Source organism: Sus scrofa, chromosome 9 (assembly GCF_054392235.1).
Source record: "Sus scrofa isolate SSC_HxYL_T2T_F1_AM1 chromosome 9, Sscrofa_HxYL_maternal_Yorkshire_Landrace_v2.0, whole genome shotgun sequence".
NCBI lineage: Eukaryota > Metazoa > Chordata > Mammalia > Artiodactyla > Suidae > Sus > Sus scrofa.
In genome coordinates, this window is record NC_139391.1 from 88,174,000 (window position 1) to 88,201,299 (window position 27,300).

The 27,300-nt window shown below is 34.8% G+C and overlaps 1 long non-coding RNA gene across 1 annotated transcript in view; it reads right to left on the bottom strand.

Annotated features, from left to right (window-relative positions):
• Positions 1 to 264: 264 nt before the first annotated feature.
• The window catches only part of LOC146400023 (uncharacterized), a 59,518-nt gene continuing 32,482 nt past the window's right edge, over positions 265 to 27,300 (bottom strand). Inside the window, exons 2-3 of the long non-coding RNA XR_014815896.1 lie at positions 10,643 to 10,712; positions 265 to 3,614 (exon numbers count right to left, since the gene is read on the bottom strand). This is a non-coding gene — a long non-coding RNA (uncharacterized LOC146400023). The remainder of the gene's footprint in view (positions 3,615 to 10,642; positions 10,713 to 27,300) is intronic.

The following is a 27,300-nucleotide window of genomic DNA, read 5'->3' on the forward strand; positions in this document are numbered from 1 at the left end:
AATCACAAGGAGATATCACTTCACATACCCACTGGGATGATAACTACAAAACAACAGCAACAACAAATGTTCATGAAGATGTGGAGAAATTGGAACAGTTGTGCATTTTTTTGCTGGGAATAGAAAATGCAGCAGCTATGAAAAATATATGAAGTCTCCTCAAAAAATTAAAAATAGAACTACCACATGACCCTACAATTCTAATTCTGGGTATATACATATATATATAAATATTGAAAGCAGAATATCAAAGAAATATCTATACACATTTTCATTGCAGCTTTATTCATGATAACCAAGAGCTAGAAGAAGCCCATATGTCCACTGACAGATGAATTAATAAAGAAAATGTGGTATATACATACAATGGAGCATTAATCAGCCTTGAAAAAGAAGGAAATACTTTTACATGGCACAGTATCATTAAAATCTGAAGACATTATGCTGAATGAAATAAGTCAATAACTAAAGGACAAGTACTATATGATTCTGCTATATGAGATATCTAGATAGTAAAAATCATGAAAAAAGAAAGAATTGTAGTTTCTGGGACTTGGGTAATGAGGGGGGAAATGTTGACTTCTTAATGGCTATAGAGTTTCTATTTTACAAGATGAAAAAGTTCTAGAGATCTGTTATGTAGCCATTAAACACATAGCATGACTGAACTGTACACTTAAAAATGGTTAAGATGAGTTCCTCTTGTGGCTCAGTGGGTTGTGAACCTGACTAGTATCCATGAGGATACAGGTTTGCTCTCTGGCCTTACCCAGTGGGTTAAGGATCCAGGGTTGCTGTGAGCTGCTGTAGAGGTCTCAGACATGGCTAAGATCCTGCATTGCTGGAGTTCCCATAGTGGCTCAGTGGTTAACGAATCTGACTAGGAACCATGAGGTTGAGGGTTCGATTCCTGGCCTTGTTCAGTGGATTAAGGATCCGGTGTTGCAGTGAGTTGTGGTGTAGGTCACAGACGTGGCTCGGATCCCACGTTGCTGTGGCTGTGGTGTAGGTTGGTGGCTACAGCTCCGATTCGACCCCTAGCCTGGGAACCTCCATATGCCAAGGGAGCGGCCCTAGAAATGGCAAAAAGACAAAAAAAAAAAAAAAAGATCCTGCATTGCTGTGGCTGTGGCATAGGCCGGCAACTGCAGCTCGGATTCACCCCCTAGCCTGGGAACTCCCATGTGCCATAGGCATGGCCCTAAAAAGAAAAAAAAAAGAAAAAATTTTTTTAATCGTTAAGAGGGTGAATTTTATTTTTTTTCTTCCAATTAAAAAAAACACTGGTATTGATGTCCAATGCACTGGTAGATTCAAAGAAAACCATCTCAGGTCATTAGGCTTATGGAGAATTGCTCTGGAGAAGACTCAGACTTGATTACTGATAGACTTTTTTTTTAAGACTTATTATAGCTGTTAATTACTCAGTAGATGTATATCATAAAGTACAGATGGCTGAAGATTAGAGATACAAAAGAAATATAAGTTAGTACAAAAATACAAGAAAATGTGTGCTGTTATCAAATGATTAAGCTATCTGTTTAAATCCCTATCAACTTCAAGGGGATATTACAAAAGTACAAAATGTAATCTTTAGGGCATATTAATTGTCTAATTATGCAGTGTTGTAAGGCAAGTGGATAGTTAATGACTAATTAAATCACTATCACTCCTGAATGTATGATTTCATCATAATACATGCATGTTTGAGCCCAAATTGCATATATTGTTTCCCAGTACTACTGTTTTGTGTAAAATGACGTAGACGTGGGAATAACCGTCCTTTGTGACCCATTTTCCTATTTGAAAGAGATTTCTACTTCCTAGTTCTAGTCTTCCTTTTAAGAACAGACATGCTGATAGATTTGCTAAAACTTTGTTAGATTTTAAAGAATATTGTGGAAAAGCTAATTCCTTCATTCATAGTAAATGATTTAAACTGGTAAAATAGTTACTTTAAAATGTGATACATTTTCCATTTGTTATATACTTTTATAACATTGATGGTAGAGTTACAGTACTCAATTATTATTGCCTTTTCTACTTTCACTAAAAGACTTGTCTGTTCATTTACCCTAGTGGGTTTGAGACTTTTAGCCCAAGTTAGAATAGCTAGTATCATTTTAGATAATGAATATTAACTCTGATGCATTTAAAAAAAATTTTTTTGGTGAGATGCTTATTGAGCATATTGGGGACTTTAAGAATGGTTTTGAGGGATAAAAAGAACTTTTGAGAAAAAAGTGCTGCAAATATTTCTATTAGAAATCCTACCACATATATAATTATTTGGCTAGTTTTAAAAGAAAAACACACACATGCCCATAGATTTCCAGAACTGAAGCTATAGTTGTCTATAGCAACAGCAACTCTTTTCCTAAAGAATGGTATGTGTATATACATATATAACCAACTCATGTTGTTGTACAATAGAAATTATCACAACACTGTAAATTAACTATACTTAAATCTTTAAACAATGAAAACAACTCTTTTCCTCAAAAGTGGCACATTTTATAAATGCCTCAAAATTCTTCATCAATTTAAATGATGTTATAACTTTGATGCTTTCTTATATTTCTTTATACTTTTGTGTACTTTCCTCAATTCTCCAGTTGGTTCATTTGAATGACCATAAAACTTAAAGTTAGGAGAAACTGTCCTAACTTGCTCATGAATTAGCTGTGAATTAGCCTCTGGGGAACCTCATCATCTCCAGGTTTCCTTCTCTTTTTTAATCTCCAGAGTGAGGCATTGATAATATTAATTATTTTAATTTTGTTAAGGTCCTGGAAAATCTTACAAAAAACTGAATATGCAAAACAGATAAAAGCCAGTCTTCTCTGATCATGATGGGAAAGCCTAGAGGACCCCTGCTTGCTTATTTTATTCACAACCCTCCACCCTTGTTTCTATTAAATCCCCACCCAAAGATTGCTTTGAAATTACTGGTGATCTGCTTACCTCAATTTGAAAACCTGTGGATTCAACTATTTTCAATTTCATTTATTGACTTAAAATCCCAAGTACGAAATTGAATTTGCATATAAATGATTCATTTAAAATCAATCTAATATTTCATCAAATTTCTAATCATTTAAAGGAATTAAATAAGATGTCATTTTATATTTTGTCCTGCAAGATTTCAGGACAAAGTATCATAAATATACAGCAATGTGATCTTCTCTATTTCTGGAATAAGAGAGTCAGAATTTGAGATACAGTAGCCTAGAGGCTCATAAATTAAAGTAGATTCCATTTTTTGTGTGACAGCCAAGAGAAATTATGATTTCTAAATTGTTTTTCAAGTCAAAACAAGTCTAGATACACAAAAGAAATATGTTCTCTTATTAAAATTCAGAACTCATGTTGAGAACCAGAGCTCCATCAAAGCATTTAAATTTTAAATAATTTTTGCAAGGACATTAATACTCATTTTGTGTCAATGGCAATTCAGTAATATGGAATAAGGAAAGCACTTAGTCCAAGAAAGGTAGAACAAATGCACAGGTAAAATAAGGCATAAGGATGCTTTGGGCATCCATGCCATGAGATTCTGATGCTCAGTTTTCATTCTTTTCTTTGGACCCAGATGGTGCAGTTTTTCAACATACCTAGTAGAAAGGCAAGAACAAGATGTTCATAAACTAACAGACTTCCAGTGATGAAAATGTGACTGCTAATTGCAAAATTTTATTTCCAGATGTTCAGATAGCTGAGCGCCTTTCAAACAGCACAAAAAGCTTGACAGAATAGCTCCAAGAAAGTAAAATAAGACAAGAGATTAAAAAAAAAACTACTGAAGTTTGAGAAATATGAAGCTACCATAAAGGAGTGGATATTCAAAATATTTTGGTGATGGGAACATCTGGAAGATATGGAGAAGTACTGGGACATAGAAACGGTTTAGGCTTCTTTATGAAAGATAAAGATCTTGATAATTTGTTTAACTTGAATAGTTAAAAAACAATACACTTCTTTTACTAGGCTATTAGTTGTGAACATCATGAATTCAACAAGAATAAAACTAATATGTTCATTACTTGTTTAAAGAAGTAAAACTATTCTCAGCAAAAGGAACGTGATTCTTATCTTTTTTTTAATGGTCCTATACTTCACCATTCTTTAAAGAAAAAAAATCATCTAATGCAGAACATTGCTACATCTTTAAGGACAGGTGCAAATTTCTGTGACTATGTCCTATTAAGTCAGATTCTACATATTTACCAATACTTTTCAGCAAAGACAATAGAAAATCTTAATTTCTTCTGAAGTAGAATTGAGAACATGCTAAGAAATCAACTATTGGCGTTTGGAGCAGTGTAACAGTAATTTTCATAAATTGATCTTTAAACACACTTGATCATATATCAATGTTTGTGAAACATTTAAAAGTCTGTAACCCAGTATATGTGTTTTAATTTTGATAGTAAAGAATAAACCTGTGCTTCTATTCCAGGATCCAAATGACTTTCAACATATATACATTGATATATTTCATATGTATTGTATATTTATGTTTTAAAGGATTAAATGGCTTCTTTGTTGGATGTAACAAACTGTGATAGGCAAAAGGTCCTACTGTAACAACTGAAACTAAAAAAGGATAACATAAATAAAAATAATTTTGAGACTATCAGAGTACTCTGGATTAGTGAAAACTATCTTTCTTGGGAATATTTGCCAGGTATGAACTGTGGTTAGTTTCGTTTAGGTAGAGGATCCCTGCTGGGGGAAGGGGAAGCCAGCAGAGCTTTAAACAATTATGTATTCTCAAATTATGAACTGATATTTAAGGAATCATAAATGCATGGCTAGCTTTTATCTTGGGATATTTGCTGACTTCTGTGGTGTGGGAAGCAGGGGACTAGGTTAGAAATATTTTAAAGGCAGAGTGAAATATTCTTTAGCTTTGTGACACTTAAGAGAAAGTTCTCCAAGAGGGACTGCTTCAAACTCATGGGCTCCTCTGTCTCAAGATAGATATCATATTTTGAACCTCCACAGGGTAGAAGTTTTAACATTCTTATCTCAAAACCTAGTAATGGTTAATCCCATTGAGTTAATAAAACTCAAACTCATTCAGATCCACCCTTTTCTTTTTCTTTCAATACTAAATAATTCACTCCACTCATTTCTTGCTTGCATGATTTCTGAAGAAATGTATGATGTAATTCTTATTCTTTGCTTGTATAGGTCAAAGTTTTCTGTTTGTCTTTGGTTTCTGCAGTTTGCACATGATATGCCTAGGTATAGATTTCTTGGTTTTCATCTTGTTTGATATTCTTTAAGCTTCTTGGATCTGAGGTTTGCCATCTGTGATTGAGTTTGAAAAATTTTTTTAGGCAATATTACTTCAAATATTTCTGCTTTTTTTCTCTCTTCTTCTGTTATTCCCATTGCATGTTACACCTTTTGTAACTGTCCCACAGTTTTTAGATCTTCTCTTTTTTTAATTCTTCTTTTTTGCTATTGTTATTTCCTCTTTACTTTTCAGCTGGACAAGTTTTATTGACATATCTTCAAGCTCACCGATTCATTCCTCTGCTGTGTTGAGTCTGTTAACCAGGCCATCTAAGACATTCTTTGTTTCTGTTATAATGATTTGATTTCCAGCAGTCCATCTTGAGTCTTCCTTAGTGTGTCTCTCTTTCTGCTTACATTACCCATATGTTCTTACATGTTGTCAATTTTCTCCATTAGAGCTTTTAGCATATTAATCATAACATTAAAATTCATAGTCTGATCATTCCAAAATCTTTGCCGTTTCTACATCTTGTTCTAATGCTTGCTCTGTCTCCCCAAACTGTATTTTCTCCATCTTTTAGTTGCATTATAACATTTTTGTTTAAAGCCAGACAAGATGAATCAGGTAATATGAATGGAGATAAGCAGACCTTACTATGAGGTTTTATGTTTATCTTCTTGTGTTCTTGTTTTTATCTTTGAGCTTCCATAGAAACTCCTTCTAAATTAAAGTCTATGTCTTTCACCTCTCTTAGTTATAATCCACTGTTATTATATTGGGCTCTGTTGATGTGTTGGTAGGCACTGGGGAGGTGAAGCATTCTGTAATATTTTGCTTAAATATCAGTGTTTTGAAGAGATCCTTCACATCTGGTATATGACTTTCAGAAGAGTTTCTTAGTCTTTTTTTTTTTTCCTCCCCTTATGTAGACAGGAAGGATAGCATGCTTGGTGTGGTCCAATAGCTCTTCCCCTAGGCCAGATAAGGCTCTGGAAAGGTAGTTTACCTTGAGAGTACACTTCCAACAAGGAGACTTGAATGCTCTAGGAATATTGTGAAATGACTAGTTTCCTCCTTATACCTTTCTAGAGCTCAAGGGGACTTTTCTCTGATCTTAACCATGAGAACCTGGTGAGGCTCCTGGAGATAAAAATCATAAATATGTGAGTCCCCCTAGGATTGTGCCCTCTTAAAAATACATTAAACTTTTTTTCATATTAAATAATAATTATACAGTGAAATTACCCATTATAGAACTGAAACTCAGCATGTTTGGAATAAAATAAAAATCCTCTTTTGGTCCCCATTAAATTCCATCTTCTCCTCAGAAGTAACCACGTATCAGATTCTGATGTGCCTTAGATTTCTAAGTTGTCATAAATTCTGTAAATAATGTTAGTTTTATCTCTTACTTTTTAATACTTATACCATTTGTGTGAGACACAACTTATGTGCTGCTTTAGATCCTCTTTCACTCATTCACCTCCAGTCTTGTCTAATGCTCCCTTTGTTCACCCCTGGCTTCAGACTTCAGTGCTTCCTTCTTCATAATGAAAGTATGGAATGCTTCAGTTCTCGAGCATGTGAAAACAAAAAGTTTAGGTGTGTTAACTTCCTATGGGAGACCAATGGGTCATAGGAGTCATTGGATAAATCCTTAACTCCATTTTTCTCCCAGACCAGAATTGTCTATGAGACAAAGCAACCAATTTGTGCTTAAAACTAAGTGATGTTTTAAGCAAAAAGTGTTGCTTAAAACTAAAAACTTGTACTTATTATTTTTCTCCTTTATTTACTCCTGCTTCTTTATGATTGCACTCCTTAAAAAAATAGTAGCACAAGAACTTTTACCTTAAGGTCAGCTTCTTAGGCTAAGACACATTTTCCCCCATTTTCTTACTATGTTACATTGGCCATGGCCTCTAAAAACATTGTAAAATGATGGTGATCATATTGATTTCATGTATTTGATTTTTTTTTTCATTTTCATCTGACTTCCTGGTTGTGATGAGAAGCCTGATGTTGATTTCTTATTTTCCTTTTTTGAAGAGGTCATATGCTATTAATTTTGAAAAGAAGTCCTCCTGTTTTTTTTCCCCCAAATCATTAGCTCTGTCTAGGAACTTGGAGCTTCATAAGTGGCCTTAGATCTCTGTGTTACTTCCCAAAGAGGTCTAGTCAGTGTCTTCCCAGGACCTGTTGTGTGGCTATACTAAATAGTTAAGATTTTTATTCCCTTCCATGAAATGTGATGATTATAGTAATTCAGTAATTTGAATAAGGAACTACATCAGAGAAGTTTTATACGTACCTGGAACTGATCTAGATGATAAGATTCTGAATTCTGGAACTTATACTTTAATGAGATGAGAATTTGGGGGACCTTGGAAGGGGATGAGAATATTTTGCCTATGCAAATGCTGAGAATTTTGGATTGCAGAGGGTGAATTGTAATAAATAGCCTCTAAGATATTTTATGTTTTTAATCCTGAACTTCAATATAATATCTACCTACATACAAGTTTTTTTTTTTTTTTCCCTCTATTTCGATTTTGTCTTTGATATTTCCTTTCCATCTTAAGACTTGGGCATTTTTTTCACACTGGGAAAACCATTCTTTAGTTTTTCCTCTCTTTCTCTGTTCTTTAAAAAATTTTCCTGTTCAGTCTTTTCTTTTTAATCCTCTGGGGATGAGATGATGTATTTTCTTTTAAAAATATGTACACACAAATTCTTCTTTATATTCTTTTCCATTACTGTTTACCACAGGATATTCAATACTGTTCCATGTGCTATAAAGTAGGACCTTGTTGTTTAATCATTCTATACTTTAGTAACAGTTTGTACCTGCCAATCCCAAATTTCCAATCTATTCCTCTCCCAGCTCCCTCTCTCTTGGCAACCACAAGTCTGTTCCCTATGTCTGTGAGTCTGTTTCTGTTTTGTAGATAAGTTCATTTATGTCATATTTTAAAATCTACGTATAGATGATGTCAGATCCTATTTGTCTTTCTCTTTCTGATTTACTTCACTTAGTATGATAATATCTAGTTGCATCCACGTTGCTGCAAGTGGCATTATTACATTCTTTTTTAAGACTGAGTAATACTCCATTGTATGTATGTACCACATCTTCTTTATCCATTCTTCTGTCAATGGACATTTAGGTTGTTTCCAAGTCTTGGCTACTGCAAATAGTGCTCAAATGAAATTTGGGGTGCAGGCATATTTTTGAATTATAGTTTGCTTTGGGTATATGCCCAGCAGTGGGATTGCAGGATCATATCTATTTTCAGTTTGTTTTTTTTTTTTGTCTTTTTTGCTATTTCTTGGGCCGCTCCCACGGCATATGGAGGTTCCCAGGCTAGGGGTCTAATCGGAGCTGTAGCCACCGGCCTACGCCAGAGCCACAGCAACGCGGGATCCGAGCTGCGTCTGCAACCTACACCACAGCTCACGGCAACGCCAGATCGTTAACCCACTGAGCAAGGACAGGGACCGAACCCGCAACCTCATGGTTCCTAGTCGGATTCGTTAACCACTGCGCCACGACGGGAACTCCTATTTTCAGTTTTTTGAGAAACCTACATTTTATTTTCCTTGGTGGCTGCACCAATTTGCAGTCCATCAACAGTGGAGGAGGGTTTCTTTTTCTCCCACACCCTCTATAGCATTTGTTATTTGTAGACGTTTTAATGATGGCTAGTCTGCCAGTGTGCAGTAATACTTCATTATAGTTTTGATTTGCATTTAAGATTCTGTATTTTCTGAAAACATCCTTTATGCTTTCTACTTGATTCCTATAATTTTCTTGGGTTTGCTTTATATTATAGAAATTTGATTTTACCTTATGTAGTAGTATTTATTCTTCATTTACTTATTCTATCATTTTACTCCAGTAAAATTTTACTTTGGCATTGACATTTCAACTGTTTATTGTTCATACATTGATTCATTCCTATAATCTTGTTTTCTCTTTATTATTTTTCTAGCTATAGTAACTTCTCAAATTACTCTAAGAATATTATAATTCTTAAATTTTCTTTTACTTCTTGTGTTATATCCCCTTCTATGGGCTTAACTGTTTTATTTATTCACCTTGGTGTTTCTCTTTTCTGTCGTTGATGTTCCATGACAGATAAATCTTAATTAATTGTTTATTTTTGCTTCAGTGATAAGTGGAATATCTTTTTTTTTTTTTTTTTTTGTCTTTTTACTGTGGCCCTGGATATATATGGAGGTTCCCAGGCTAGGGGTCTAATCGGAGCTGTAGCTGCTGGCACACAACAGCCGCAGCGATGCAGGATCCCAGCCACATCTGTGACCTACACCACAGCTCACTGCAACTCTGAATCCTTAACCCACTGAATGAGGCCAGGGATTGAACCTATGTCTTCATGGATGCTAGTCAGATTCGTTTCCACTGAGCCATGATGGGAATATCTTGACTTTCATAAATTAAAAGTATAGGAGTGAGCAGCATGCTGAAACAAGATCTCTTTCTTCCATTTCTGATCTCCATCTCTTAGGGGTCCTTTTTATTTTTAGGCACCAATCTTCTAGCAGTGATGGCTATAATAATCCAGATTAATAATAGCACTTGCAACCCCAAAACACTAGCTTTACTTTTGAAAACTTCAGCAAATGCCCCAGAAAATAATCTGTTCAGTCTGATTTAGATCATATATCCTGCCCATTTTTGAAGAAACACCAAGGAAATACATATTATAACACATTTCAATCTTAAATACAATATTATTTTTAAAAATAGACCTCTCACTCTTGTTTCAAACCATAAGATATATATTTTTTCCAAAGCGTTGTGTTATATGAAGTCAATCATTTTTTCCAATGATGTTTGAAAAGAAAATTTTTCATTTTCAAATTGCTGTTTCCCATGTAACTAAAGACTTAAAAATTCTGCTTTTTGATGCACTATGAAGTCATAAGGAAGCTTCTCATTCTACTAATAAATACCAAAAGATTGGACAGCTATCTTGGTGGAACAAGACAATGAAAGGGTAAGACCCCCGTTAATATGCAAAAAGTTACCTTTTTTCACATCTCCTAAATTTGGGAGTTCATTTATGAACATGTACGGAACATTAGCACAAATATAGAATGCAAACACTAAGAAGCAATTATTTTTATGATTGTTTCATAAGCTCAAATTTATTATACAATCTGAGTTCTGGAAATTTTAAAAGACTGCGTATAATTTATGGCCTCAAAGAAAGATTATTCTTCACAACCTCTTCCATGTACTACCAAATCTATAAATCATCCAAAGTTCAAAACATCAATACAATTATAGCTTAAATTATGTTGATAATGATAGAAAGACTAGCTTATTGGAGAGAGGAATATTTTCAGTACAAAGAGATCACTACTAACCAGTGAGAAGTAGAATAAAAATCTTGAAGATCAGCAGGAACCTGGGACAATTGCATTGAAGACACGTAACCTAGAGATAAAAAAGACTATTTTAGAAAAAGATCAAAGTCCTAACAACAGAGAGAAAAGCTGCAAAAAGAAAATTTGGGGAGGTGATCATAGAGATAAGCTCTCTCCTATAGGAATGAACTTGCTAGAAAATTTTTTTTACATCATTCTAAAAATACTCTGAATATGTCATTGAAGGCTTTCTTCAGAGACTCAGTCTACCTAACAGCTAAAAGTTCTTTAGTTGAAAGAGGGAGAGGAAAGGATTTTGTTATGTAATGTACCATGTTGATTTGCAAAACTTGTCTATTGTGTCTATATATACAGGTTAAAAAAGGTACATGGGGACATATTCTATGTAATCAAACTTCATACTAATTCAGTTTCCACCTGTGAAACAGGGGAAATGCTGCGCTCTCTGAGGTACAGGCTAGAATATGGATTTAATAAGAGGATACCTTGATGAGACACATTTAACACACTGCTTAGATCACTGAGAGATTTTATACATATATATTAAATAGCAATATTTAATTTTCCTAATTGTGAGAGAGAGTGACTTACAGCACCAGGCTAGTAGGGAGGAATGAGCTTTAGTTAGTGAGTGAGATGACCACAGAGCACCAACGTTCACTCTGGATTTGAGTTCTTGTCTTATATTTATAGTTTATAAAATCCTAGCAAAGTGCTACAGAACTGTATTCCATTATGGAAAATGAATCTGAAAAGAAATCTACCTTCTGGTGGTAGAGATTCAGTACAAATATTAATGCATTTATCCATAAATTCACATTTTGGATAAATTCAAAATGGACTGTCAAATTATGTGGTGGCTTAGAAAACTGAAGTTGTCAAGCCCACTGTTAAGTTCTATGAGAAGACAAGAAAAAGTGATTTGTGAATCTGATTCAGCGGATGTTCAAAATAGACCCAAATTTGTTCTTATTGTGAAAGATAAAACTTTAGTAAAATCTGAAAAAGCAATTACTCCTAGTATGAAACATGTAACTTTAGAAAGAAATGAGCTTTTGGAGACATTTTAATAGCTATATATAAAAAAAATCATAGTCACATATTATAGATACATTAAAAGTCTGAAGGTATCAATGACATTTATTAGCTATATTCTGCTGCATTTGAAAGAACAAAATATATGCTTAGAGCTGTGTTCCTGAATTTGAGAAGGTCTCAGAGAGCAGAACATGATGGTTCTCCATATTTCACTCATAATTATCAGGAAGAATTCATAGTGTAGTAGAAATAAAACAAGAATGGAATCCAAGAAATCTGGATTCTAGCCTTGATTTTGGTTCCAGATAGAGGTGTGATTTTGTTCAGGGTACTTGATTTTTCCAGGGTTTGGATCCTTTGTCTTTTAACTGCAGAGGAGAGGCATGGGGTAGATAAGTTACCTCCTAACTCTAAGCAGCCATGATATTTTTTGCTGTTCTTTGTCAAAAACAAAACAAAACAAAAACAGTGTCCCAAAGTATCTGCAGATGATTCTAAGTCACTCCAGCTGCTCCTCATTTTACATGTTGGCATTCCTACAACTAAATAAAAAGCCTTTCTGTCACGAGATAAGAGATTGGGATCCGTCTACTCTGAGCAGCCTGGCTTCCCTTCTCTGCCGCAAGCCCTCAGAGTGTGTGGGATGTGCCTGCCAAGTCAAACATGTTCAAACTGTGTATCTGAACATAAGCATACACTACAGAAAAAGTTACATGCTATGACAACTGTCTGCGTTTCCATCTACCCTTCAACTAAGTGTTAATGGATAGGTTTCTGTCACTTAAATCCATTTCGATATTCAAATTTGACTGTAGCTCCCCTGCCCTCTGCAACCTTTTATCCTTGAGAATAGTTTGTGGCAACTTGTTTGTGAAGAAATGTAGGGATGGGGAATAATGGGTTTCATCCAACCAAACACTTATGCTCTATATTCATCAGTGACTTTTGTGAGAATTATAAGAAGCATGTCATCTACAGCTAGTGCGAGCCTCAGGCTTTCAGCTAAAATTGCAAGAAAGATTTCAAGACACATTTAATTTTAAAGGGCAGAGCCTTTTTTTTTTTTTTTTTTAATAATGTCCCTTGATAACTAACATGTTTAATCACTGAAATAGGCTGGAGTTTATAGTCAGGCTTCAGGGGCTGTCCAGATTGGACCCCTGTCTGAACCTTACCTGCCTCCTTTCAACAGACTCAACTGTTCTCTCCATAGCCCATGTGGCAAACACACACCTTAGCCCCCATCATATGTTGATGCTGCCCATCTCATCATATGTTTGCAAATATGATGGGACAGGCCTCAAGCACAGACTTATTGATTTTCTCTGCTTGACAAAGTAAGAGCCACTTGGCACATAGTAGGCACTTAATAAATGCTCATTGAATAAACCTGTAAGTAATGTTCCCTAGATTCCATTTACATCCTCTGGAATTTCCTTCCAGAAGTTCTGCAATAGGTGATGGTAGAACTCTGCCCAACAAATTAATTGCCAAAACTTAAGAGAAAGTGAGGCCATCTTCTTGCAAGTGAGAGAAAAAATTCATTCTGGCTAATATTTATTGTAGCTAGTATTCAGATAGAGCTTAATTCCTGCCAAACTTGGTCTTAAATTCTTCACCTATATTAACTAATCCTTACTCAACCACATGTGAAAGATGTCACTATTATTGGCATTTACAAATGAAGAACCTACGACACAGAGGGGCTAAATAAATTCATCAAAGTCATACACACATTGGTAGAGGTGGGACTCAAACTACAGTCTTATTACAATGTTCATTTGTGCTATTGTTCTCTGCAGCTATACTCCATTGCCAGTCAGGTGGATCCATAATTTTGCAATTAATAAAGCTTATTTAATTTATTACAATTGGAATATATCATTCAGAGGAATCTTTAATCAGCTACACTGCTTTAAAATATTCCCTTTGGTGTTGTTTTTAAAAAGAAATAATTAACCCTTGTAGGATAAATGTAAAGGATTGCCCCATTTAGAAAGAGGATTTATTTTGCAAAAAACTCTTGCCATTGAATTTGGTTTGCAAATTCGAGAAAGTATACTTACTTAGCTCTTCTGCATATTTCTATTGTAGCTAAGTTTGTTGACTCAATGACCAAAGTCAAGAAAGCTTTACAAATTTTCATACACTTGGCCAATAGGATTTTTGCATTTCACCTTACCCTACTGACCTTCCAATACTGTATCGGCTGCCTGATGATCCTTGAAAAAATGAGAATAAAAGTATAATAATGTTGATTTCTATGACCTCCCAAATTGAAAATATTCTAGACAGTCAAAGAGCTAGTATCTGGGACTCCCTGTAAACCACCCAAGCAGATTGCTGCCTTGCATTTCAGCAGTGGAATAAATATAGTATGAATCTCAGTCTGTCTTAAGAAACAGAAAAGAAGGGGGAAAAGGGGCTAAAAAGTAGACACATACTTGGCATCAAGCCCTGCATTGTAAAGCAAATTTTGAATTTACTGGGTCCATAAGTCATTACAGTACTGAGTGAATAATAAATAGGCATTTGTGCTGCATGTAATTTTGTAGGAAAAAAAAGGAGTGTTAATAAAGCTGTCATACTTGATAGAGGCATTTCCTAAGTCGTCAAAGGATTTCCTGTTGCTTCAACTTCAGCTTCTCTTTGGTAAACTCCGATTATTGTCAACAAGAATCTGAGGAACTGAGAGGATCTCTAGCAGTTTTAAGTTAAATTCTTTTTCCTGAATGAGTTATAGTTTTGTTACTTTGAGTGGTGGTACTTTTCTTGCCTTTAACAAAAATAGTCATTTAAGGTATATTTCCTATATGTATAATAATGTTTATTAGGAAATGGAAATTGGTATTGCTAATCCAGAAGGTCTTATACTCAATTCCCATAGGTATTGTATTTCATGTAGAAACTATGCTGCATGATGATTATCTGTGATGGATTAGTTTACTTTACAGATTATTTCTCCACTACTGGTGAGCATTTGGAGTATACTCTAAAAAACTGAACTGGCACCTATATTGAAAATGGCACTTGCAGAGGGCGATGCATTTTTAAACTACTCTACTTAAATATATTATCTGATAATTGTGTTATTTAAATTACTGTGTCTGATGCAATCTTTTAAAAAATAGGTTATGTATATAGTGATGAAATTAAGATATATTTGTGCTTAGTAGAAAGATTTAGAAAATCTGAAAATTTGGTAGAGTTTCATCCCAGAAAATTTTAGGCAATTACAGAAGTAGAAACCATATGTGTCCCATGTCATAAACATCAATTGACATTTTTGAACTTTCTTGCTTATATATCTCTTGACATTTTCCCTGTTGATTTAGCTCTCCTTTTGCGGTATGGCTCTTCTTTTCTTTCTCTGGCTGTGCCTTCTGAGTCTTTTTTGTCTTCTCCTTCCACTCAACCCATAAATGTTGACATCCTTCTATATTCGCAGCCCAGGGAGCTCTCCTAAACTTTCGTGCAGTTATTTAACTCAACATCTCCATCTGCGTTTGAATGATTAATTTATCCTTCTCCTCTTTCAAAAACAAAACCAGACTGGAGTTACCTTCGTGGCTCAGTGGTTAACGAACCCGACAAGTATTCATAAAGACGTGGGTTCGATCCCTGGCCTCGCTCAGTGGGTTAAGGATTTGGCACTGCCGTGAGCTATGATGTAGTTCTCAGATGCAGCTCGGACTTGGCATTGCTGTGGCTGTGGTGCAGGTCGGCAGCTACAGCTCCGATTCGACCCCTAGCATGAGAACCTCCATGTGCAGTGGGTGTGGCCCTAAAAAGACAAAAAACAAAAACATAAAAACCAGACCCTATCATCTATGCTCCTGGGAAAATGTTCCCTACATTTGATGATTACATCAATAGCTAGTCCATTGTTTAAACCAGAAATGAGAAAGTCATCCTTTTTTATTTCTTTAATCTCTTCTGGTCAATCACCAATAACTCTTTTACCCTGCAAATAGTCTCACATCTGTCTCTTTTATTTTTCTGTGTTCTCTACTCATGCCAGAAGTCACCTCCTCAGAGAACAATACAGAATAATATCAAGAGTATTGCCTATAACACTTATAATCTTATACTTGCATCATGTTTTCTATCTCTTCTTCTCTGTCACCACCAGATGTTAGAGCTTTCTAGGCTATATATTATATTCCATTCTAGTCTTATCTCCATGCTTGATATCCTCTTGTCTGACCTAAGCATCCACACAAACTTCTTCACAAACCCTCCACAACTACAAGATCACCCACTGTAATCAGAAAGCTCCCCAGTATTTTTAACTCCCTCTTAGAATTTTCTTTTGTCCTCCTTGCCTTGTATGACCCCATCTATCTATAAGAGTAACTTCTTCCTTTTCTTAACTTGAGGCTGTTTCATTTTTCACTCACCACAGGGTTGAGGCATACCACTTAGAATTTTTTTCTGTTATTCCTTACAATCCATTACTTCAACATCATTTTTTTCTGATTCATTCCTCTGGATAAATTACTTCATCCTCATTCATGCTGCTACCTAACAGTCTTCTTTTCACCCAAGGCTAAAACTTATAGCTAACAATTTTCTCCCTATTTATGTCATTTTTCTTTAAAACTTCAGTATGCACAAATCCTTTTCCCTGGCCTTTCAGTTTTTTTACTGTTCTCTTTTCCAACGACCTTTTCATCCATTCTATTGCTGTCATTCCATCTTATGATAATATGCATAAACCCTGTTATCACCAGAAACATTTAAAATAGAGACTTAAAGTAATGCACTGTGAGATCAACAACTTCATTTTTATAGCTTTTCTATCAAGTATTTCTTTGGCTACAAATATCTGACCTCATTGAGATAGCCAATGTGTTAACTCCGTCACTTTTTCAATACCCATCTGCTTCCTAGATCAGTCTGGATTCTATGGTCCATAAATAACATTTCTCTTTTGAAAGTATTCTCAGTTGGTTGTAAGATTCTCCATTTTACTCATCTAGGAAAACACTAGGTCTCGATGAGCTCTGCCATCTTCCTTTTCTATAGCTAAATTGAACTGTCCTGTAGTGACAGAGGAAATCACCCACCTGAACCAAGAAATTTTTGCTATACATTTTGACATTTTCCTTTGCAGATTTAACACTGTTAATTTAAGATTTTTTGATTTGCACTTGGTGTGCCCAATAGTCATATTACATATCAGACTGACTTCCCCAGTACCTGAAATAATATTATACCACTATCTTAAGGTGGAAATTGGCTAACGTCTCTCCAAATCATTTTCTTTTTCTCCTGAACTCACAAGTGACTATATTCCCTTGCTTCTTTTGCAGTTAGAAGTAGTCATGTTCCTGAGTTCTGGCCAATGGAATGTAGGCAGAAGATATATGTATCACCTTGGAACTGGCCCATAACAATCTCCTGCATACAATCCTTCTCTTTCCTGACCTGCTAATTGAATGGAAGAGCACAAGGAGCACCTAGAAGATGAAGTCCCAAGTTGGAAAGAACCTGGGACCTGAGTTCCTATGAGGAAGACAACTTGCCTATTAGGAACACTTACAGTGATTTTCTGTACACAATAAATACATGTCTTTTGTTCTCAGCTGCTGAGAATTTGGGATTTGTTTTGTTATAATAACTAGTATTTTTATTATAATACAACATCCTTTCCTACTACTGTATTTTCAGGTAATACACAATGCATTAAGAATACTGAAGCCACCACCATCCAATTACCTCCATTTTCCATCCCTAACCCTACAACCTGTTTACATTTGTACCCATTTTTTCCTTCTTCTCTTTTGTTACAATGGAATGATTAGCCTTCCTTGTTTCTAAGGATTATTTGCTAGAGCTAGAACTGTGGGTTCCATTCTTTATAACCTCTTTAACAAACTGGTCCTTCACTTAGTTATCTCCATCTCACCAGCAGTATCAGTTTCTAACTATCTAGGATCTTTCCTGTCAGAATAGAAAAATGTTTCATTTATTTTAATAAAAACCCTGACTTGAGTCCACATTTCCTTCCAACTATAGCATTTTCTCCAACTCACTCATAACCAAATCTTTTCAAATACTCTCTACATTTACCCCTTTTATCACTTTATTTTCACGCGTGTTTTATAAATTTTTCAACATGAAAGTGGGGTGAGGGATGCCCTCAAAGCACAGGAGAGAAAAAAAAAACAAAAAAGAAAATTCACATCTCTGCCACTCTTAGTTAATGCTGGTTAACATTATGAAATTATACTTTTAATTGTTTTATTTTCCCTTTTTTTTCTTTTTCTTTTTTTCTTTTTAGGGCCACACTTATGGCATATAGAAGTTCCTAGGCTAAGGGTCGAATTGGAGCTGCAGCTGCTGGCCTATGCCACAGCCACAGAAACATGGGATCTGAGCCATTTTATTTGACTTTTAAAAACTCACTTTATTGTTTTTCAAAGGGATAAATACAAATTATTAAGTACTCAACTTTTCTAAAGAAATGATGGAGATGAAAGTTTTGAAAAAAAATCTCCAAACACCACTCCCCTGAAATCATCTTCATTTACACAAATGCATGTATCGTTCTCTATATATTAATATGAATACTTAATATTTTTTATAAAAATGGAATCATATTGTATGCATTTTATATATTTTACTTCATTTGAATTTTGCTATTAAAATGCTATACTCTGCAAACCTATGACTGACTTCTATAAAAATAATTATTCTCAATATTGTTTATAATCAGTTTGGGTTTTTTTTTAATGTTTACCAATAATGATTTTGAGCTTTTGTTTTTCTCCAGCTTTTTTCTTTCACATTTTTCTTAATTTTCTAGATTTCTTTGTCAAACATCTTTCCCTCCAAGAAGAATATTCAGGTTTGTGTATTTCCTGATATTTTTCACATTTGAGAATATATTCCTGTTGCAAAGTACCTGATATGTTCTTTGGCTGGGTATAATATTGCTGGGTAATACTTTTCTAAGAGTGTTATGGAAACCACTTCATTGTCTTCTAGCTTTGAAAGTTGCTGAGAACTTTGATGTGTGCCTGATTTTCCCCTGCTGTAGGTGATTTGATTTTTAATTCTAGATGCCCTAAAAAGTTTTCTTTAAAATACTACTTAAATATCTGATTTAGAATATAGTTTGATCTTGAGATTTCTATACCCAATTATCCTTAAATAGGGTTCTCTTTCAATCTGTAGGTTTAATTACTACTTTATTTTGGGGAATATATTAAATTTTAAAATAATCATCTGTTTTAATATTGGATTTTTCTACTTTAAGAACAAAAATTATACCTAATGTCAGTTTATTTTACTATAATATCAATGTCCAATTGTTTCATTCTGTTTAAGTTCCTTTTTATCTACTGTGATTATTTCAAATCCTTTATATCAGCAATCTTATATTTAGTTGTGTCGTTTTTGTTCTTTGCTTCTAATTAATGTATTAATTCTGTTATGATGTTTTAATCTTTATCTCCCTTTACCTTTGCAATCATTTTTAAGCCATTTGTTACCTTATTTCATCTTGGAGCTCTTACTTTATAGAAACCACCTTTCTTAATTTGTTCTAAATATGACACGATTGTGAAGAACTTCCTTCAAGCTGTGATTCCTTCTGGATGGGCTCTTTTTCTTGCTTTACAGTGCTTGCTTTCTTATCTGGAATTGTCTACCATAGAGTATTTTCTTAATTGCCATGGCAGTTATTTTTTCTTTCTTATTATGGTTTGTCCCTATCTGGGCATGCTTTTGCTCAGGTAATTGTGAAAGTAACTTGGTTTTCTTCCTGCAGTATTAAAGCCAGCTTTGCTTTATTTTCTCCCTGAGATATGCTATAAAGGCTGGATGATTGTCTCCATTCAATTTCTGTGAGACAGGGAACCGTCATGAAGGGTAGAGATTGTGGTGCCATTTGCAGAATCTCTGCCCTTTCTTTTATGGGTTTTTGTTTGTTTGTTTGTTTTTTGGTATGTACTACCGAGGTTTACTCTTCTTCGTTGTAGACAAGGGCTAAGTGGAAGTTCAGTGAGTTTATACAAATTTTAGGGCTCTTGCTGTGGAACATTATACAAAATTATGAAAACAAAATTACGTTTAGTGCCTCAGAAAGGACTCACCTAAGTGAAGAAAATCTGAAGCTTAAGCTTTATTAGACTCCAGTAAATCTGCCTTAACTAGGTGTTGCCTTAATTCTGTACCCTTGTGACTCAAGATTTCTTTTCTCAAGCAATATATAGTCATGATTTCCTCCTATCAGTCATTTTCTTCGTTTTCTTTCCTTACTTTCCAGCACTCTACAGTCCTTGACAGATGCTATTTCCTTTGCTTCATAATCAGAAAAAGAAAAACATACCACTATTAGTGGTTTAACTCAAGATTTTGTAGTTTTATTCAGGATTGTCTGTGCAAATGCCAGCATGTTTTGGTTAGTGTTCTCCAGAGAAACAGAACCAATAAGACACATACTGATATACATAAAAAAGATTTATTATAGGAATTGGTTCATGTCATCATGGAAGACAAAAAGTCCTAAGATCTGCTGTTTGTAAGCAGGAGAATGAGAAAGGCAGTGGTATAACTCAGCTGGAGTCCAGAGGCCTGAGAAATGGGTAGGCTGCTGATGTACCCAGAGTCTGGAGGCCCAAGAACTGAGAGCTTCAATGTCTGATGGCAAGAGAAGATGAATGTCCCAGCTGAGGAGAGAAGGATGGTCTGACTCTCCTTTGGCTTTTGTTCTTTGTGCCCTCAAAGGACTGGATAAGGTCCACACACATTGGTGAGGGCCATCTTCCCTGCTCAATCTACTGATTCAATGCTAATCTCCTTCACAAACATACGCACGAATACACCTAGAAATTATGATTTACCAGCTGTCTGGGATCCCTTAGCTCACCAAGTTGACAGTCAAAATTATCATATGGAAGGAGTGGATCTATGCCAATTTCTCTTTCTACTCTGGTATAGAGTCCTACAATTTTTTCTTTTTCCTATCGATTAATTTAGGCTATTATTGCTTGTCTGACTACTATTTATAAATTTTGTCATGAGTTTTACTCCTGGAGAAAAGAGAGAGATTGGGGGAGGAGTTTCTTAGGATAAAATTCTCTACTCACTCCTTAATCCTTCCAAAATGCTCCCATCACTCCTCTGCTCCTGTCAGGGGTACAGTAACTTCCTTGGGGAAAAAAACAAACACTTACCTGAACTTGTCTTTCTTGATCTCTCAACATAATTTACTAAATTTGTCCATTGACTTTTTCTTGAACTATTAGCCCCTCTGGGCTACCCTGAAATAAGCTGCTCCTAATTCAGTGGCAGGGATTTTCCTATCTTTTGGCTGGATTCCTCTCCATGACTTCTGAAGGGAAGTTTCCTTAAAAGCACAGTCTTGAACCAACTCCATTTCCTCTAAACTCATTCATTCCCAGCTTAAATACCTATTACAGGCTGGCGATTTCTAAGCTGATATCTACCAGCATGAACTTCTACTTTGAGCTCCATAAATGGATATCTGTCTGCAGTTAGCTATTTCATAGCTACCTTCAACTCAACTGAACAAAACAGAATTTTCCTTTTCTCCGCTCACATCCCTACCTTGCATGCCATATTATTTTGTTTTTTAGTAAACATGAAAAATAAATCATATTCTTGCTCATCTATTTACACTTGAAAAATAAAACATAAAGAATGTATATATATGTATGACTGAGTCATTTTGATGTACAGAAACTGGCACAACACTGTAGATCAACTACACTCTAATAAAAATTTGTATAAAAAGAAAGATATCATCTGCCTACACATGATGGATATTCTCTCCACTGTTCAGCTATGATCCAGATAAATTGTGAAAATAAAGATAATAAACTGATAACTTCAAGAAGAAGAAATATGGTTATGAAAAGGGAAAACTTTAAAGCAATATGAAAGCAAAATTTTAAACCAAACAGGATTGATACAAATGACAAAGAGATAACCAAAAATTAAAACAAAATACTAAAATTTAGAAAAGTTTAAAACTAAGAATTTATGTTAGAATAAAACAATACTTATTGTAAGAAAAATAGGAAAAGTCAAGAATTTTATCTTTAAGTGGTAAAGTTAAGATATATCTGATAGACAAAAGACAAAAGTTTAACATTTAAAGAAATGGAATTGAGAGTTAACAGAAGAGAGGCAAAAAAAGTAAACAAAAAGCGTTAGAAGAGGCAGGAATTGCATATTATGGAATGATTTTTGAGGACTATCCAATTTCCTCTACACCTTCTGCAAATATCATTGTCTCTACCTTCTTTTTCAAGATTTGAGAGATAGGAGCCAGGAATTATCATTCCTTCATTTTATTTTTCATTTTACAGTGCATCACGTCAATCTTTTTTTTTTTCTGATATACTCTCAAGCTTATGTTGCCATTTTACTTTTTTCCCCTTTCCTTTAGAAAAGAAACCTCTAAAAGATTGTCTAAAAGTCTCCAAAGTTTTAGCATTGTTTTCATTGTACAAATAAAACTCAGACAGCAAAGTACTAAGCATAATTTATATAGTGAATGGGTATGTGTTCAACATTCAAGAGCAAGGAGTACCATTATGACTATGTAAAAGCAAATTAAGGTTGACAGAGATTCCCAGTCATGAAGAGTTTGAATCTCTCTATTGCTCTGCAACAGAATCGTTGAGGTTTACAAGGTGCTTGAACACAAGTGGGTTTGCTCCTAAAACCACAGTAAATCCCATCACTGCTCTTTCTACTTCCAACATACAGCGAATGAACACCTTTTCCCTCATTCTCTCAAGCAAGGATTCCTCTCAGAGGCTCAGAGATGAATCTCACTCACAGCAAATTTAGCCATAAAGAAACTTATTGCTGCTCTCAGGGTCTCATGTTTAGGAGCCAGGCTTCACAATATCCTGTCTCCACTGTTCCTCTGGTCTGATGAGAACCAACAGGGGCTGTACATTATCACCAAAAATACTATATTAACCTCACAAAAACCTCTTCCCTTCCTAGTCAAGGAAGATTAAAAGTATGGCCTTTTGAATCCACCACATACTCTCAGGAGCATCTGCTCACTTCTACACACACACACGCACACACACACACACACACACACACGTTCACTCTTTCAGTCTCTTACTGTGGTGAAATCAACATCTTAAGGAAGAATTGCTGTGTAAACAAGATGTTCTTCTCTGAATCCCTTTTGTATTTTGTTCCGAGTTTTGCATTATTGGTCCCACTTGTGTGGCTCTCAGTGCTGCTGTTCTATAACTGTTTCTTTCTGCAATTGCTCAGACTTTGTTACCAATATTTCTCTGGTTCTAGCTGCTCTGGACACTGTTGGAATCAGTAACACCATTTGTGCCTTCATTGTACACTCTGCTTAAAATTCTTCTTTGACCCTTTAAAAGTATAGGGTCTTCTCTCTTTGCCTGTCTGTATCTTCACTTTGAATATTTTCTTTGCTTTCTTCTATACGCTTCTCCCACTCAGAAAAAAAAAAATAAAAATGGGAGGAATAGTATGGTCTGACCTGTCTTTTACATAAAAGAAAGAAGCTTTCAGATTGTCTTTGACCTTGAGCCTTCTTTTGATACTTCTTGGATTGCAATATTAAACAGCACTTCCGTTCTCTACTGTACCTAAAATGGCACAAAACTTTATAGCATAACTATTTCCTGCCCACGTCTCTGTAGGCTATGTCAATAGATTCCATATTCAGCCAAATCACAAAGATTTTAATTAGGAAAAGGCTCATCAAAGAGAGCCTCCATTTTATTAGCAGACCCTCTTCTCTTTATTAAAAAAAAAAAATGATGGCAATGTGTCCTGTTAGCAGTGAACTCTGCTCTTGCCTAGTCTGATAAAGCTCAGGTTGGGCTTCTCTTGTCTTTCCTAGGTTACATGTTTGAGTTTTTCTTTCTTCCGTGTTAGGGAAAAGATTGAGGAGAAAAAAAAAGCAATGGGAATTAGCTCTTCAGATTTCAAGAATTACCTAAGCCTTTGAATTTTTCGTTTTTGTTCTGGAATAATTTTCTGGGTGGCTCAATTATTTAATTCAGACAGTCTTTTCAGGCAGAATTTTTCACGATCTAAAATGCATCTTCTGGTAAATGTTTAAATATAAACTCAGTGATACATTCCTGCAGTAATCTTCTCTAGCCTGCTCAAAAAGATTACTATTTCTTTATTCTTTAGAAACATTTGAATGAAACTTTTCAACTTCTCCATAATCCTCTTAAAATCCAGAGCCCTAAAAGGGAGGATGAGTCTAAAAATTAATTATCGGTTGGTAATTTCTTTTCTGTAAGTTATTAAACTGTCTATCATATTGAACTATCTTATATTAGGATGCACTATGCTATAATAACAAGTTAGCTCTGCTTTCATGCCCACAGGCCACTCCTATTCTTATAAGTTGCATAGAATAAAAGTGACAATCATGTTGCTTGTCAGCAATTGGGAACAAAATACTTTTTCATAAGAAATCACTTAAAATGTCTTCCAATGCAAATTGAGATGAGAATATCTATTTAATAACTAAACTCTGGGAAAAGTCCTCAGCTGTCTGGATATACACTCAACAGAGACATTCTTGGATAGCTCCTTTCTGTTATTTCTTATATTATTAGCACTATTTTTGAAGTTTCTGACCTTCAATGTCAGAGAAATTTCTCTTGATGCCAGTCTTTGATCCATGTGCACTGAAATTCAGTTGGAAAGTACAGCATATTGAGTAATAAAAAAAAAAGTGCAGCATAAACCTAGGTTGAGAGAAGCAAAGATATTTATAGGTTTGAAAATTTTTGCTGGTCTTGGCTAAACATTTTAGTTTCCAAATCTAACTTACTAGAAATTAAATATGAAATATGATAATAGGACATATAGCAGTTATCAAAGAATCACTGTTTTTTATTTTTCTTTATTATGGCTTAGATATGACATTCTGACATTCTTAATATTCAGAGAATGGCTCTCTCAACCCCTGTTTCTGCTCAGTATATAAACTTTATCACTTTATCTCAAGCAAGGCATGACATCATCTCTTTGCCTAAGACAACAATGTATCCTTTTGCTATAGAGAGATTCAAAAAGTTAGCCATGCTAAATATGATTTTGGTTTTATAATATAACAAATGCCGCAAACTGTATCGATGGCAGAGTCACATCGCTCTACTGCAGATAGAAAATGAGAGACTTGGAACTTGCTGTGCTAAACTGCTGAGATCACCATCATGCATTATTAATTAAAATAAATAAGAAATAAAAGAAAAAATGACTTTTGCTCCTGCTATTTGAAAAGTCTATAGTGCATTATGTAGTCATCAATTCAATTTATTTTACCACATCATGCATCCAGACTTAAACTATCTGGGTGACAAAATCTCTCTCTGACCTTGTCAATTTAAGTTTTCATAAAGTTTCCCAACCCCATATTCATCAGGAACTCACTTCCCTGAATCTTATATTCACAATCACAAAGCCTTGGAAAAAATGTTAAAGTTGCTGTTGTTGATGGGTTATTTCAAAATAACTAAAAATAATATGAATTGAATCTGTCACTTGGAAAACTCTGAATGAATTCCACATTATGTTGGGTGACCTTGGAAGAAGTACTTAAGTTATGCCTCCTAGATTTCCAGATAGACAACTGAGGTGGTCAGTTGAGCAAAGCATCAGATTTTAGAGAAGTGGGGAGTTGAAGGAGGAGGAGAAAAAGGAAAGAAATAAAGAAAAAAAAGATCAATTTATTGAAAAAGCCAATTATGTTTCATGAATTTACTAGCTAGTAGACTAAATAGCCTTTAAGTAAAGTAAAAAATGAGCAAATTTTAATCTCCCAAATAATCTTGGTGATTTAAAAATATTTCTGCAAATTCCTGACATTCCTTTCTTTAAAAGGAGGAGCCTACCCTTGAATGTGGGCTGACTTGTGAATGATTTTTAATAAATAGAATGTGATTAAAAATCAAGGCAAGGTCATAAAAAGGACAGCTTTATTTGTTTCACTTCTAGGGGAAACCAGCTGCCATATTAGGATATTTAAGCAGCTTGAGGAAGCTTTAGATGGAGATCTGAGGTCTCTTGACAACTGCTGGCACCAACTCACCAGTCATATAAGTGAGCTGCCTTGGAATTGGATATTTCTGTTCTAGTCATTGAATCCAATGACTTCAGACTTGACCAACATCTAACTACAATATCATTAAAAATATGAAGCCAGAAATGTCCATCCAAGCTGCTTTTGAATTTAGGACCCATAGAGATCGTAAGATATTAAAATTATGTTGCTTTTTTCAGACTAAAGTTTTGGGGGAACCAGACAAGAACATTATAAGAAAATAAAACTGCAGGCCAATATCCTTGCTGAGCATAAATTCAAAAAACAAAATATTAGCAAAATGAACCCAATATAAAATTGTAACACACCACGATCAAGTGGAATTTACCCCAGCATACAGGAATGGTTAGATACCTGGAATATCAATCAGTATAATATAACACATAAATACAATGAAAGATAAAAAACATATGATCACCTCAATAGATGCACAGGAAGCATTTGATAAAAGTTAACATCCTTTCATAATAAAACCCTCAACAAAGAGGATATAGTAGGAATATTTCTTAACAGAAAGGCCGTATGTGACAAGTCCATAGCTACAATAATACTCAATATTGAAAATCTGAAAAGTTTTCCTCTAAGATCTGGAACAAGGCAATGCCCACTCTCACCATGTTTGTTCAACATAGTACTGGAAGTCCTATAAACATCAATAAATAATTAGTACTTAGTCATGATGTTAATATTTTCATTCTTTAGCATCTACTCCGAATTGATGGAGATAAATATTTTATACATATGTATTCTAGTATGAAATTTGTTCTTATATTTCTCTACATAAACTGTAAAAGAAAAATAAATTGAAAACAAATATGAATTCATAGTAAAGATGGCTTTTGGATATGATGGAATAAACCATCTTAAGGATCGTGCTTATTTCTGTTTTTGCAGTTAATTCAACAGACACGTATTAAAGTCCAGCTCTGTGCCTGGTATTGGGAATCTAGCAGTGAACAATGCCAACATTAAGGAGTTTACAAAGTTAATCTGTAATTAACTTATGCTATAATATGAAGAATTTGGAGGGATGAAACATTGTAGCTAGCAGGAAAGCCCTCTGCATTTACTTTCTTTGTCCATGCTATGCCAAGTTCTCCTCTATGACAAACTCCATGAGTGAGCCTGAATGGAAACCAATACACTGATGCTAAGAAAAAAAAAAAAAAAAAAAAAAAAAAAAGCAGCTGGAAATTAAGAGTGTGCCTCATGAAGTGGGTTATTTATCTTCTGGTACAAGGTCCTTGTCTCATCAAGAACATTCTACAAAAGTCCTTATCTTACTGCAGACTTACAAGAAAAAATTTCCTGATGGGCAGCCAGTCTTCTGAGCTTGTTTTGGATCCTATGGCTCTAGACTGTATTCCCGCATTATTGAGAGTTATCCACAGTATGATCAGCTCACAAAGGCTATAATTTGAGTGCATGCATTAGGAAAGACTAAATTTTAACATAAAAGGTGCTGAAAAATCCCAGTGCAGAGTATGCTTTGGGA